This window comes from Neoarius graeffei, chromosome 9 (assembly GCF_027579695.1).
Source record: "Neoarius graeffei isolate fNeoGra1 chromosome 9, fNeoGra1.pri, whole genome shotgun sequence".
Lineage (NCBI taxonomy): Eukaryota > Metazoa > Chordata > Actinopteri > Siluriformes > Ariidae > Neoarius > Neoarius graeffei.
In genome coordinates this window covers 61,107,766-61,120,998 of record NC_083577.1, presented here as the reverse complement: position 1 = coordinate 61,120,998, position 13,233 = coordinate 61,107,766, and the positions used below count along the sequence as shown (strand labels likewise).

At 40.2% G+C, this 13,233-nt stretch overlaps 1 protein-coding gene across 6 annotated transcripts in view; it reads right to left on the bottom strand.

The window, feature by feature from the left end:
- Positions 1 to 13,233, bottom strand: part of rapgef4a (Rap guanine nucleotide exchange factor 4a) — a 112,770-nt gene that overhangs the window by 74,329 nt on the left and 25,208 nt on the right. Inside the window, exon 1 of one of the 6 annotated variants that reach the window (XM_060930016.1) lies at positions 1,484 to 1,611. The exons of the other annotated variants lie outside the window; for them this stretch is intronic. The gene's annotated coding sequence lies outside the window, so the exon portion shown is untranslated. Of the gene's footprint in view, positions 1 to 1,483; positions 1,612 to 13,233 lie in introns of those variants that run through there. 6 annotated transcript variants of the gene reach the window in all.

Sequence of the window (13,233 nt, the reverse complement as noted above, 5' to 3'; positions counted from 1 at the left end):
TAAACATGAGAAACACATTTACTCACAAAATAAAGACCTGAATGTGCTCTTCTGCTCTGAAGACTACACAAATGGGCTTAAACCATCTGCCAACTTGAACACCACCAGAAGAAGAAACATAAATTAAGGATAGGACTTCATATCTCTATGACAACCAGAGCTCTCTGTGCAGATACTGCAAAAAAAAAGAAAGAAAGAAAAAAAAACAACTTTCCCAAGTCCTGCACATTAACATACCTCAGCCATGTTATACAAAAGGGTTCGAGGAGCTGTCAGTCAAAAACAGGTGAAAAGAACTCAACCTAGTTGTGTGACGATGACCTGACCTGCTAAGTTAAGTGCATGTCTGTATTCTAAATAATAAAAGCTTTCAGATCAGAACGCAAGGTATGATTTGATTCAAGCAAAGTTATAATCGTAGATTACCTTCAAAGCTCAGCTAAAGTGGTGCGGCAACAAGAGTTGAATGATTTGAATCACTATGTTTCACACTGCAAAAAATGATATCTTAGCAAGTGAAAATATCTTGAAAATAGTTGAAACGATCTAGCATTTCCTATTAGAAGAAAACAAGACACCAATTCTGAGATTATTAAACCTAGTACTAGATTGCAACCAACTTATTCTAAGATGTCTTATCACGTAAAAATATCTGTCCATGCGGCAAGATAATTTCACAAGTATTAAGTAATTTTCTCCTCAAATTCAGTTTTCAATTTTTTGCAGTGCATAAAATCTCGCATAATGACAACCTGGGTGTGATGTGTGATTCAAGAAGCCATCTGCGATACAAATCTCTCTCTCTCTCTCTCTCTCTCTCTCTCTCTCTCATTGATGAAGAACTCTAGTTCCTGTATATACACACACATCTCATCAGCATATTCCTGTATACAACATATGCATGATCTATCATTATTCCCACTTCTTTAGCTGTTAGTTCATCTGAAGACCAGCAAATGAATCACTGTCCTACCAACATAACAGATAAAGAAACTAATCTGTCAGCCAGAACTGCTTCCCTAATCTCAAGCACAAATACTAACTAGTGCTTTTTGCTCTATTTATTTGCATGTATCCAACCATACCACATACAGAGTGTGCTTGCAATTTGTCGTTAACTGCTATTCATTTTAAAGCATGATATTCAATATAGTAGTTATTGAATATCATGCTTTAAAATGAATAGCAGTTAATTGTTTAATAACTACAGGGAAACTAGTAGAGCATGTATTTACAGAGGGTGAGAAATGTAGGTATAGACCTGCTGACAGTTTCTGGGAATTGAAGGGTTAGCGTAAGCCTTTCACAACATACAATAGGCAAAAATTAAACTAAATAAGCTACCATGACTAAGCATCCCCCCCCCCCCCCCAAAAAAAAAAAAAAAACACTTTTACACTCCAAGCGTAAAAATATGCCGAAATTCCAAATAGGACACTGCAGAGGGATGACGGAAATAGATAGCAATAGAGCACAAACTTACCTACAGTTGAGTAATCCCCATAAGTGCAGGGATTCAGAGACATTCCTTGCTGTTGCTCTCTCTCTGCATGCTTTACTGCACTCAGTTCCGATCACAAAATGAACCTGTGCATTACAGTAGTAGTTCTCTTTCCTTTCCCCTGCACTCAAGCGTATATTTCTGAGAGAGCATCTAAGGGTGGATGTGTAGCAAACAGACAACAGGATATGTGTGTGTGTGTGTGAGAGAGAGAGAGAGAGAGAGAGAGAGAGAGAGAGTGCAAGAGATGCCCAGAGTTCTGTTCTGGGTATCAAGGTCCCACTGAGTAGCAAGCTGACTGCAGCGCATGTGTGTGAGTGTGTGCTCTCTGTAGAGAGTGAGCACTCATCTGAGCATGATGATGATTGGAGTACTCTAATTGCCTAGCAACCACTCCCGAGTCATGGGGAGGGGTCAGTTACTGGTCCATACCAGCATCACACACACATAACCATACTCGCACCTCCATACTTCAGACATTGTAACCTCATCACCCCGTGTTACCAAGACCAAATCATAAACTGCCCTAAATGTCTGATGTTGATGTCTGCATTGCAAAGAAATTATACCATTCAAAAAATCTAATGACAACAAGCTTTTAAAGAGGGAGTGTGGCAATCCTGAGGGGTGTTGCAGTGATTATGGAGTTAGCGTAGGACACAATCACAGCATGGTAAGAGAACTAGTTCAATGGCACAAGCGATCAAAGGATTGGCAACTCTCTACTAATTTGCCATAAGAAAAACAGTTATGGGGGTGTCATGGCTCAGGTGGATAAGGCGCCATACCATAAATCTGGGGACCTGGGTTTGATTCCGACCTGAGGTCATTTCCCAATCTCTCTCTCTCCCGCTCATTTCCTGTCTCTACACTGTCCTATCCAATAAAGGTGAAAAAAAGCCCAAAAAAAATCTTAAAAGAAAAACAGTTATGTGTTACTGAGATGAGAAAGAGAGCATGCCATCCCTCACACCCAGAGACTAAGGCCAATTTTAACAGAGATAGCTGAGGTTGTGTCAGCATTCATTCATTCTTTTATTTTCTATATTGCTTATCCATTGGGAGTCATGGGTGAGCTGAGGGTCTGGCTGCAAACTGGAGCTCCACTCTAGACAGGAAACACGTAACATACATGTGACCTCCTAACCCAAACTTTAATCTTAACTCTAGGTCATGTGTTTCCTGCCTAGAGTGGAGGTCATGTTTCTTGAATTCACTATTGGTTATTCCTTTTAAGTTGATTTAAAAAAGCCTTTGACCCAGCTACTTCCTCATTATTCCAAGTGTGGAAGTCATGTGTTTCCATTCTAGCATGGCACTCAAGTCTCCAGCCAGACTCTCTTGGGTGAACTGGAGTCAATCTCAGCTTGAGGAGAATTAACAAACTCCACACAGAAAGACCCTGGTTGACTGGCAGGTTCGAACCCAGAACTTCCTTATTGTAAAGCAACAGTGCTAACCACCATGCCACTTGCATCAGTATTCAAACTCACAATCTCCTGAAAATAGGGCATAGGCTTTTCTGTTTGCATTGGAAAGATCTCTCCAGTCTGCAACTATCAACCCTGATAGCCTGAAGGGGGCTGTTTGAAATCTCACTCCTGACTCTGAAACGCTTAGGCCAGGATGTGATCTGGTTTATGGATGGTGCCAAGTGTAGCTAACACAATCTGTTCTGTAAAATATGTGCAAATCACCCCTACCAAACCTATCCTGGGTGCCAGGGTTGCTCTTTGGACCTGAGACCAAAGAAGTCGTGGAGATAAGGTTACAGGTTTCAGAAATTAGAAACCAGTAGAGCTAAATAGACTGGCACTATATACGCTCCATCAGCCTGGTGTGAGACCTGAACACCCATGATAAACAGAGTTATGCAGACTGGACACTTTACAGCTGAAAATTTTGCTCATTGACCAGCTACTACATCAACAGTGCAGTCTGATAATAATGTTCCATTGTCAGTCCCCAAGATTTCGGGTTCAGGAACTTTCAAATTTCACACCGAGGTTGATTTAAAAAAAAAAGCCTTTGACCCAGCTACTTCCTCGTTATTTCGAGCATGGAAGTCATGTGTTTCTGGTCTAATGTGGTGCTCAAGTCTGCAGCCAGAGTCTCTTGGGTGAGCTGGAGCCAATCCCAGTTTCAGAAGAATTAACAAACCATAAAGAAAGGCTCCAGTCGACTGGCAGGTTCGAACCCAGATTGGACATTTTACAGCCAAAAACTTTGCTCATTGGTCAACCACTACATCAAAACAATGCAGTCTGATGATAATGTTCCACTGTCAGTCCCCAAGCTCTTTGGGTTCAGGGCCTTTCAAATTATACACCTACTAAGTTTGGCACTCCAAAAGGCTTGTTTCCTGTTGGATAGAGGTGCAATTGAAATAACAGACCTTGCTATTCAGAAGAAGAGTTTTTTTACTCAACATACTTCCTACTTCAGAATAAGGATTGTAGTTGTCGGCCAATTTTAGATTTGAAAGAGCTAAACTGGTTCCTAAAAGCCCTCTGGTTTCAGCCATCACAGTATTCAGGTTGGTTTTTTTTTAATGTTGTCAGAAGACTGGTTCACGTCAACAGATCTGCATTAATGCTTTTTGAGGATTTCCTTCCAAGGGCAGGGACTCTAATTTGAATAATTCCTACACTTTGGCCTTTCTCTAGTACGATGATTCTTCTCCACCCCCATCAAGGAGCAGGCCATCTGGGATATGCCTGCCCTCTTTGCATATATTATGATGCTCAGTCTCATAATGAACTTGGAAAAAAAGCACCCTAATATCAAAGCAGGCCATACAATTCATCAATTGAAGTTGAGAATACTAGCCACACTGTCATCCCAACATGTGACAGTCATTATCATGCATTCAGAGTGGTCTCTCTTGCTATCAAATTCTTCTAATTAGCTCTGAGATACTATGTTGTGCTGGTCCATTCGGACAACATTTTGACTGTCAGATAAATCAGTCACTGGGGCAGCACAAGGTGATGCTGATCTCTGCCTTACATGAACCCATCCAGATGTTCTATCAAGACAGTGCACACACCTGAGAGATTGACATCTGCATTCAGAAATGGTGTCCCAGATCTAGGAAAAGTTTTGCAAGTCACAGGTGGACCTCTGCACCCAGTCTATCTTCCTAAATTCATATATGTAATTTTTCTAACCAAGTGATTGACCTTGTAGCATCCCATGAAGAGGAGCCTGATGAGCATTATTTGTTATGCCCAGTATTGCCCTATGGTGCTTTTTTGGACCAGATGACAGAGATCCAAATCATCAGATCATCTGCCATGGAAGGAAGACATGAGGAGTTCCCCTGTCTAAACAGAGAGTGGCCCACTGGGTGGTGGAGGTCTTAAATTTGGCCCACAAACCTTGGCCAGATGCCCAGCCCCTACCATGACATGTTACTCTAAGAGCAGTATCTCTGCCTCATGGGCATTACAGAGAAGTGTGGCACTCCAGAAAGTTTGTGCTGCTGCTACCTAGGCATCACTTTGCACCATCTCCAGGTTCTACAATGTTAACATCATCCCTCCTATTGGCATGATAGCAGTGGTCATCTCTGAACACTTTTCCAGTCAGTCCTAATGTGGGTTGGTTCTTCGTGACATAGACATAGGTTACCCAAGTGATTCTCACCACTCCTGCCAATTCAAAGAGGTGAAATCAAATGCTAACTGCATACGTAACTGTGCTTCTAAGAACACCTGATAAACACTAATGTCATCAATTACGTATATTAGTTAATTGAGGTACTCTAAGCAAAGGGAACTTAAGCTGAATCTGCCATGACCAGTTGAGAGTGTGGAGATTCATTAAATCTCCACCAACAGGGGGTGCTGTCTTATAACACTAATAGCTTTAAACCACACATTATGCTCAAGTTTCGCTGAAAATACAGATGATCATAAAAAATGACATGCCAACATCTTCGCTGTCATTGAGACAAAGTAATTTTTATGACATATCTGAGTGTGAATGTAATCACTGTCAACTGTAATACACACATAATGCTGAAGGGTCTCAATCTGAATAATTAAAGCACAAGGTCTGCCCTTGAACACAAATCCTGAAAAAGACAAGAGATATTGTTTGGACATGCTGGTCCTTATGGCTGCATTCGGGCAGAAAGTGAGGTGGACTGCACATAGTAAGTACACTGTCCATCTGCTCACATTAAAGCTTCACTTTGCCTCGATCAAGGTTTTATGGCTGACAGAGCCACGCAGCTTCAAAAGGAAAAGCTTGCATTCAAAGACATCAGTATAACCAATCAGATGCCGCCAGCTTTGAAATAGAAATTAGTTATTTGACATACAAACAGGTGCCGGTGGTTTTTTGTTTTTTTGTCAGAACCTCTTTCTTTTGCTACACGGGGAGCATTTTGCTCATGCATGTTTGTATGGCTCTTTAAATGAATGAGAAAGGGTGTGTGTGTGCACGTGTGTGTCCTCTGCATGATCAGTAGAGTATTCCCAATTATAAATGTGCATTGATCACAGCAAGGGCATTCTGCCTAGAGGTTCTGTCAGAATTACACTCATTATATAACTGTCAGGATGAATGCTTGTACAGATTTTTTAACCCTTTGATGCAAAACATATGCACACCCCTTCTAATGCACAACATGGGTCAAAAATGACCCGCATTCATTTTCCAGGTTATTTCATGCTGACTGAGTTTTTCTTTGCTCTATCTTCTCATCTCATCATCTCTAGCCGCTTTATCCTGTTCTACAGGGTCACAGGCAAGCTGGAGCCTATCCCAGCTGACTACAGGCGAAAGGCGGGGTACACCCTGGACAAGTCATCAGGTCATCACAGGGCTGACACATAGACACAGACAACCATTTACACTCACGGTCAATTAGAGTCACCAGTTAACCTAACCTGCATGTCTTTGGACTGTGGGGGAAACCGGAGCACCCGGAGGAAACCCACGCGGACACGGGGAGAACATGCAAACTCCGCACAGAAAGGCCCTCGCCGACCACGGGGCTCAAACCTGGACCTTCTTGCTGTGAGGCGACAGCGCTAACCACTACACCACCGTGCCGCCCCTGCTCTAGCTTTTGAAATTAATTTATTTTATGATTGAATATTCCAAGTATTCTTTAAATATCTCATCTCATCTCATCATCTCTAGCCGCTTTATCCTGTTCTACAGGGTCACAGGCAAGCTGGAGCCTATCCCAGCTGACTACAGGCGAAAGGCAGGGTACACCCTGGACAAGTCGCCAGGTCATCACAGGGCTGACACATAGACACAGACAACCATTCACACTCACGGTCAATTTAGAGTCACCAGTTAACCTAACCTGCATGTCTTTGGACTGTGGGGGAACCCGGAGCACCCGGAGGAAACCCACACGGACACGGGGAGAACATGCAAACTCCGCACAGAAAGGCCCTCGCCGACCACGGGGCTCGAACCCGGACCTTCTTGCTGTGAGGCGACAGCGCTAACCACTACACCACCGTGCTGCCCCTGCTCTATCTTTTGAAATTAATTTATTTTATGATTGAATATTCCAAGTATTCTTTAAATATCTTGTTTTTAATTACCACAAATCATTAATTTAATTTTTTCTTTCCTACTTTATGAACAAAAATACTTTTTATATTACTACACATGGGTCATCCAAGTGTGATTTAAAATTAAATGTCTTAATACTATAATAATAATTTGTTTCAAGTAATTACTTTAGCAGTGAATGGGGCCAGTTATTTATTTATTAACTAAGTTAGCTAAGCCAACTACAATAAAATTAGCGAACTAAAGTAGAATATGTCAACAGCTCGGTAGCTAATAGTAATTACTTGCAACTTTCTGACAAGTAATCTACTCACTCTCAAGGGAACCTAAACATAATCCATTTTTTTCTAAGGTAATGTTAGAACAATTGAAAAACATTACTTGCATGTATTAGATGGGCAAAGGGCACTGTGCTGTGCTGAGCTGTGAAATGTCTGACACAAGCACAATTCACAGTTCCCACCAAACGTTGGAGTAAATGCATGCGGGTCGGTTCTGACCCATGTGTGTAAACTTGATGTCGAATTACAAAAGCTGTGCTTGTTCATAACTTAAGAAAGGAAAAATAAAAATGATGATTTGTGCTAAACAAAAACAAGATATTTACTGCATATTTGGAAAAGTAAATGACAAAATGAATGTATTTCAAAAGTATATCATAGAAACACTCAGCCATACATGAAATAACCTGGAAAATGAACGCAGGTCGTTTTTGACCCATGTTGTGCATTAGAAGGGTAGTGATACAAAAAGGGTTTTTATTCAAAAAGTAAGAAAGGAAAAAATAAAATAAGGATGTCTGATGATCAAAAACAAGTTAATTGAGGAATACCTTGAATACTGAATGATGGAATTAATTTATTGCAAAGATATAGAAGATAAAAATGCAGCCGGGTCACTTTTGACCCATGTTTTGCATCAAAGGGTTAAGATGATGAAGCCTTTATTTGCTACATATACATTACAGCACAGTGAAATTCTTTTCTTCGCATAGCCCAGCTTGTTAGGAAGTTGGGGTCAGAGCCATGATTCAGCACACCTGGAGCAGAGAGAGTTAGGGGCCTTGCTCAAGGGCCCAACAGTGGCAGCTTGGCAGTGCTACAGCTAGAACCCCTGACCTTCAGATCAGTAACCCAGAGCCTTAACTGTTGAGCTACCACTGCCATCATACACTGTCTATGTGAGTGTATGCAAACATGACTAATCTCGAACTGTTTTCCAAAACTGTGTATCAGACATGATACAATTTCAAAATGAGTATATAAACACCATAGACCTTGATAATATATCAGTTGAAGGAAAAAGCACTGTGAAATAAAAGAACTCACTTTATACAAGATGAGTAACAAGGAAAAAGAACAAATCTAATGCACAAGCAAATACTTATATAATAGTATATACATAATAATACTTAAAGCATATACGCAGAGCCATGGCCTCACTTTTGTTTATAAATGCCTTGAGACCTCAAGAATGGCACAGGAATAGTTTTAAGCGTTAACAATAAATCTAATATAGTAATTTTTATGATTAAAGTGATTCATATAGGTAGAGGTCTGAGTGAATGATGTTGACGTCCGTAACATCACAGCAGGAAGTCTATTGGTCTCATCGCCATTTCCGCTATACTAAAACACAGAGCTGACTGCAACTCTGATCCTCCATTTTGAGCTAATTTATCGCCATGCCACGTAGATGTGCCAGCAACACGACAGAAGGTGGATTTACGTTGCATTCATGGCCCAAGAATGTTCAAACTGCAAAGATTTGGATGCGTTTTGCGAGAAGTTCACGGGCACATTGGGCACCTACGAAGTGGTCTCTCCTCTGCTCTGCACATTTTACTGAAGACTCGTACGAAACCTCTGATCTTTTGAGGAGCGTTGGCTATAAGCCCGTATTGAAAGAGGGTGCAGTACCAACAATTAAATCAAACTACAAGAAAAGGGAAGCGTTTATTTATTTTTTTTAAAAGGAAAGTAAGTTCAGTTGCACCAGTTCTCCCGGAGTGTGAGCCGAAGGTTGCTGGTAAAACCCGGGACGGAACGGGACGGGACATATCGCTCAGACAGTGACCTCCCTGCAGTTGTTGCTAAAACCGGTGATGTTCCGTCCCGTCCCGGGTTTAGCAATTGCCTGAGCCAAGCAGTAATGGCAGAGTATTCAGTATGGAGAAAATGGAGAATGAGTGGAGCAGCCGTCTCATTTCTTCACTGGATATCGCTGCCATCTCACCTTTACGTGGAAGAAGCGAATGAACGGAGAACTGAACGAACAACTGAAAGTCAGATTGTTTCAAAACAATCGGCCACAAGATCGGCCTTCAAGAAGCGAGAACACAGACGGGTAAGCTCCGACTCTCATTTGGATATAAAACAACAAAAACATGTTGTTTACCTGCATTTAGATTAATACATGTAACTTGTATTGTGTGTTTAAGTTACCGGTATAAGATTATTTAATTTGCTTCAGAATGTGATTGTCTCAGTTCATCTGATTATTTAATTAGCCTTTTACGTTTTATCAGTGAAAATGCATGCATGTACATGTATGTTGCATAAGTTATAACACCTATCCTGTTTTAATGAGCGTCAACCCACAATCAATGAAGTCAAATCAGTCTTAGTTGAGCAAGTCGGTAACGGGATTTCTTACTTTCACCATAAATTTTTATTTATATGACTTTGGTCTATAGCTGTCAAAGTCCTCGGCCTTAAAACCGGTTCCCGCTGTGACGTCACGCACTCAGGGCTGGCTGGCTCAGCGGGGCAGCTCGAATGCCAACTTTGCGGTCGATTTTAACTCTCAAAATTATATTTTTTTAATTCTCATTTATGCAGCATACAGTACAAGAGTCAAGGATGGAGATACTATCCACTCAGGAATTTATTTAAAAATAAAGGTTCTGCATATCTCCTTTAATACTTAATAACAGTAAAACAATATGTCTGTTATATCAGAATTGGTGGGACACAAACACATAGTATGCATCACCTTCCAAGCGAAATTAAAAGCAACTTATTCATTACATAGCACTTCACGGAATTGATAATATTCTTTATTGTATGTGAAGAATAGATAAAAATAGATGAAGTAGTTTAATTTAGACTTAAGGAAGTCTAATATCCTTCTTTGAAATGAGACTCAAAGCTGCCAATAAGGCATTAGTAATATAGCTTTTCATTAGCATGATTAGCCATATTTTCATTTTTTTAATTCACAATTTTCTTTGAACAAGCTTAAGCAATCCTATCTGATTACACTGAAGTGGGAAATGTATTAAATGCACTAATTTCCTTTTTTTATATCCAAACAAAGCATTGAAAATAAAATCTACATTAGTTATTCAAAAAACGTTAATTTCACAATGGATTTAAAAGTAAACTTCTCCGAAATAATGCTGTTCTTTATAATAATAACGTGGATTCTACTTTGTTCCATGTGTCTTGAATTGGTAGGTTCTTTATTGTGCTTAATGTTTGTTCTTAACCATTGCAGACTGATGCCAAATTAGGTGCGCTAGTGTGTGCTAAAAAAGATTTAAAATGATGTAACATTCACTTGGATCATTTCTTCTTTCTTTGTAAGCTGCATGATGGATGATGTGGGAAGCTCAGAGCAACACAGCCTGATCACTCCCACATCAGCAAGCACTGGCTGAGATCTTAATTCACATCATCCTTCTTTTCATAAAAGACAATAGTGTCTCTAGTGCTGGTTTGTCCAAAAAGAGGAGATAATGATGGCAAAGCCTTATAGTAGTTTTGTGTGTGTGTGTGTGTGTGTGTGTGTTGTTATGATGATGTCTGTGCGTGCATATGGACTTGTGTGGGTGGTACAGGGATTGTGCTATGACTGCACTGCCCAAGCCTACGGTCATGGAGTCCACATATAAACACAGAGTGTCTCTTCCACTTCCTACATTAGTCAGCTTTCCCTGAACTCTGACTATAATAATACAACATAGCCAGACATGTAAACACCCAAACTTATGTGGAACAGTGACTATATACAGTACCAGTCAAAAGTTTGGACACACCTTCTAATTCAATGTTTTTTCTTTATTTTTGTTAATTAAAAGACACTTCCTGTTGTAAAGTAATGATGGATGTCATTTCTCTACTTAGTTGAGCGGTTCTTGACATAATATGGATTACTACAGCTGTGGCATAGGGCTATTTACTGTATTTTTTATTATTATTTACTATTTGATGATCTCAGACGGGCGGCACGGTGGTGTAGTGGTTAGCGCTGTCGCCTCACAGCAAGAAGGTCCGGGTTCGAGCCCCGTGGCCGGCGAGGGCCTTTCTGTGTGGAGTTTGCATGTTCTCCCCGTGGGTTTCCTCCGGGTGCTCCAGTTTCCCCCACAGTCCAAAGACATGCAGGTTAGGCTAATTGGTGGCTCGAAATTGACCGTAGGTGTGAATGTGAGCGCGAATGGTTGTCTATGTGTTAGCCCTGTGATGACCTGGTGATTTGTCCAGGGTGTACCCCACCTCTCGCCCATAGTCAGCTGGGATATGCTCCAGCTTGCCTGCGACCCTATAGGACAGGATAAGCGGCTAGAGATAATGGATGGATGATATTTTGTAGTTTTGATGTCTTCGGTGTTGTTCTACAATGTAGAAAATAGTCAAAATACAGAAAAACCTATGAATGAGTGTGTACAAATTTTTTGACTGGTACTGTCTATCTCTCACATTTTCTCTCTCTCTATCTCTCTCTCACACACACACACACACACAAGTTAAGAATGATATTTAAAAAAATAAAATAATAATAATAATAATAATAATAATAATAATAAGGAAATTAAAGCTTGTTTCCTAGTCGTAGATTTGGCCAAATCTTGCAGTAAATATCACACCCAGACATAAGTGTTTGAACACGCTCTATGTGTGGAATCTTGTAACAAATTACACTGCCATGCAAGACTTTTTTAACACCCTGTATGTGTAGAATCTCGCAATAGATTACACTTCCAGGCAAACAATTTTGAACATATATAATGAATTGAAAAACGTATAATCATAAAAATTCTAGTGAACTGAGAAATACTTTATTGGATTGTAAAAATTTAGATCTAATTCACTCTCATAAAACGCCGCACTCATTATCATTGTATTTAGGGACCTGAAGCACAGCACATATTTATGGTATACAGTTAATATGAGCAGCGTCTTTGAATCTTTTATCTACAGGATTAACAACTTTCTTCCAAGTGCCTTAAAGCATTCGTATTAGCATTGAAGAGCAAGCAGTTAATAGTGATCTGGTATTAGTAGATCAGTATTTATGTTCACATTTAACAGTCAGTCTATGTTAATGTGTTGGTTTATTAAAAGCAAGGGCAGCGCCTTCCGTAACAGTGATGTGTGTGGTTCTCATTGTTGGTTAAATTTTCCTTCACTGGGATAATGTTGATCCTGCTCGAGTTTACTGTCTGTGCGAGGTTTTGCATGTTCTTCTTGTGTCCATTGTGGGTTTATTCTGGTTCTCTAAAGATTGCCAAATTGGATTGGCCATTATAAATTACCCATAGTGGTTAGTGTGAATATGTGTGTATGGTAGAACCCTGTCTTCTCTGAGCTGGTAATAAGAGATCCATTAGCATTAAAAAAACAAACAAACAAAAAAAACTCGTCTTACCATTACAGGATATTTAAAAAAAAAAAAAAGCTCATTTTTCAAAGAGTAAATCTGCAAAAACACTGGTTTCCTAGCAACACCGTTCCTAACCTGAACTTCCTCAAACATTCCTAACTGGTTTGAAGCTTAAAGCTGTTGATCGTATTAACCACAAATTTGTGGCTTAGTTAAAGAAAGACTGTGAAAGAACAGTCAAGAGCACCAGTGAATACTAGCCTCATAATTAGACTCAGCCTCAGATGCTTCGCCCACGGACCGTCTGATAGCCTCAACTATCTGGCCACAACTCACATAATCTTGTCATCTCACTAGCTATCAACACCTCAGAGTGTACACACTTCCAGACAACATATGTTGGGGAAACGATGGCAGTGATTGGAAAAAAGTTTGAGAGTTTTTCACAGCCTTCTTTAAAAGTTTTAAAGAAGGCTGTGAACATTTTCCAGCGTCTACTAAGCCACTGATTATGGTTGGTCATTTGCTATGCCAGACAAATAGCCCCTTTCTGTGAATGTAAGCAGGTCGTGGTCAAGTACGGT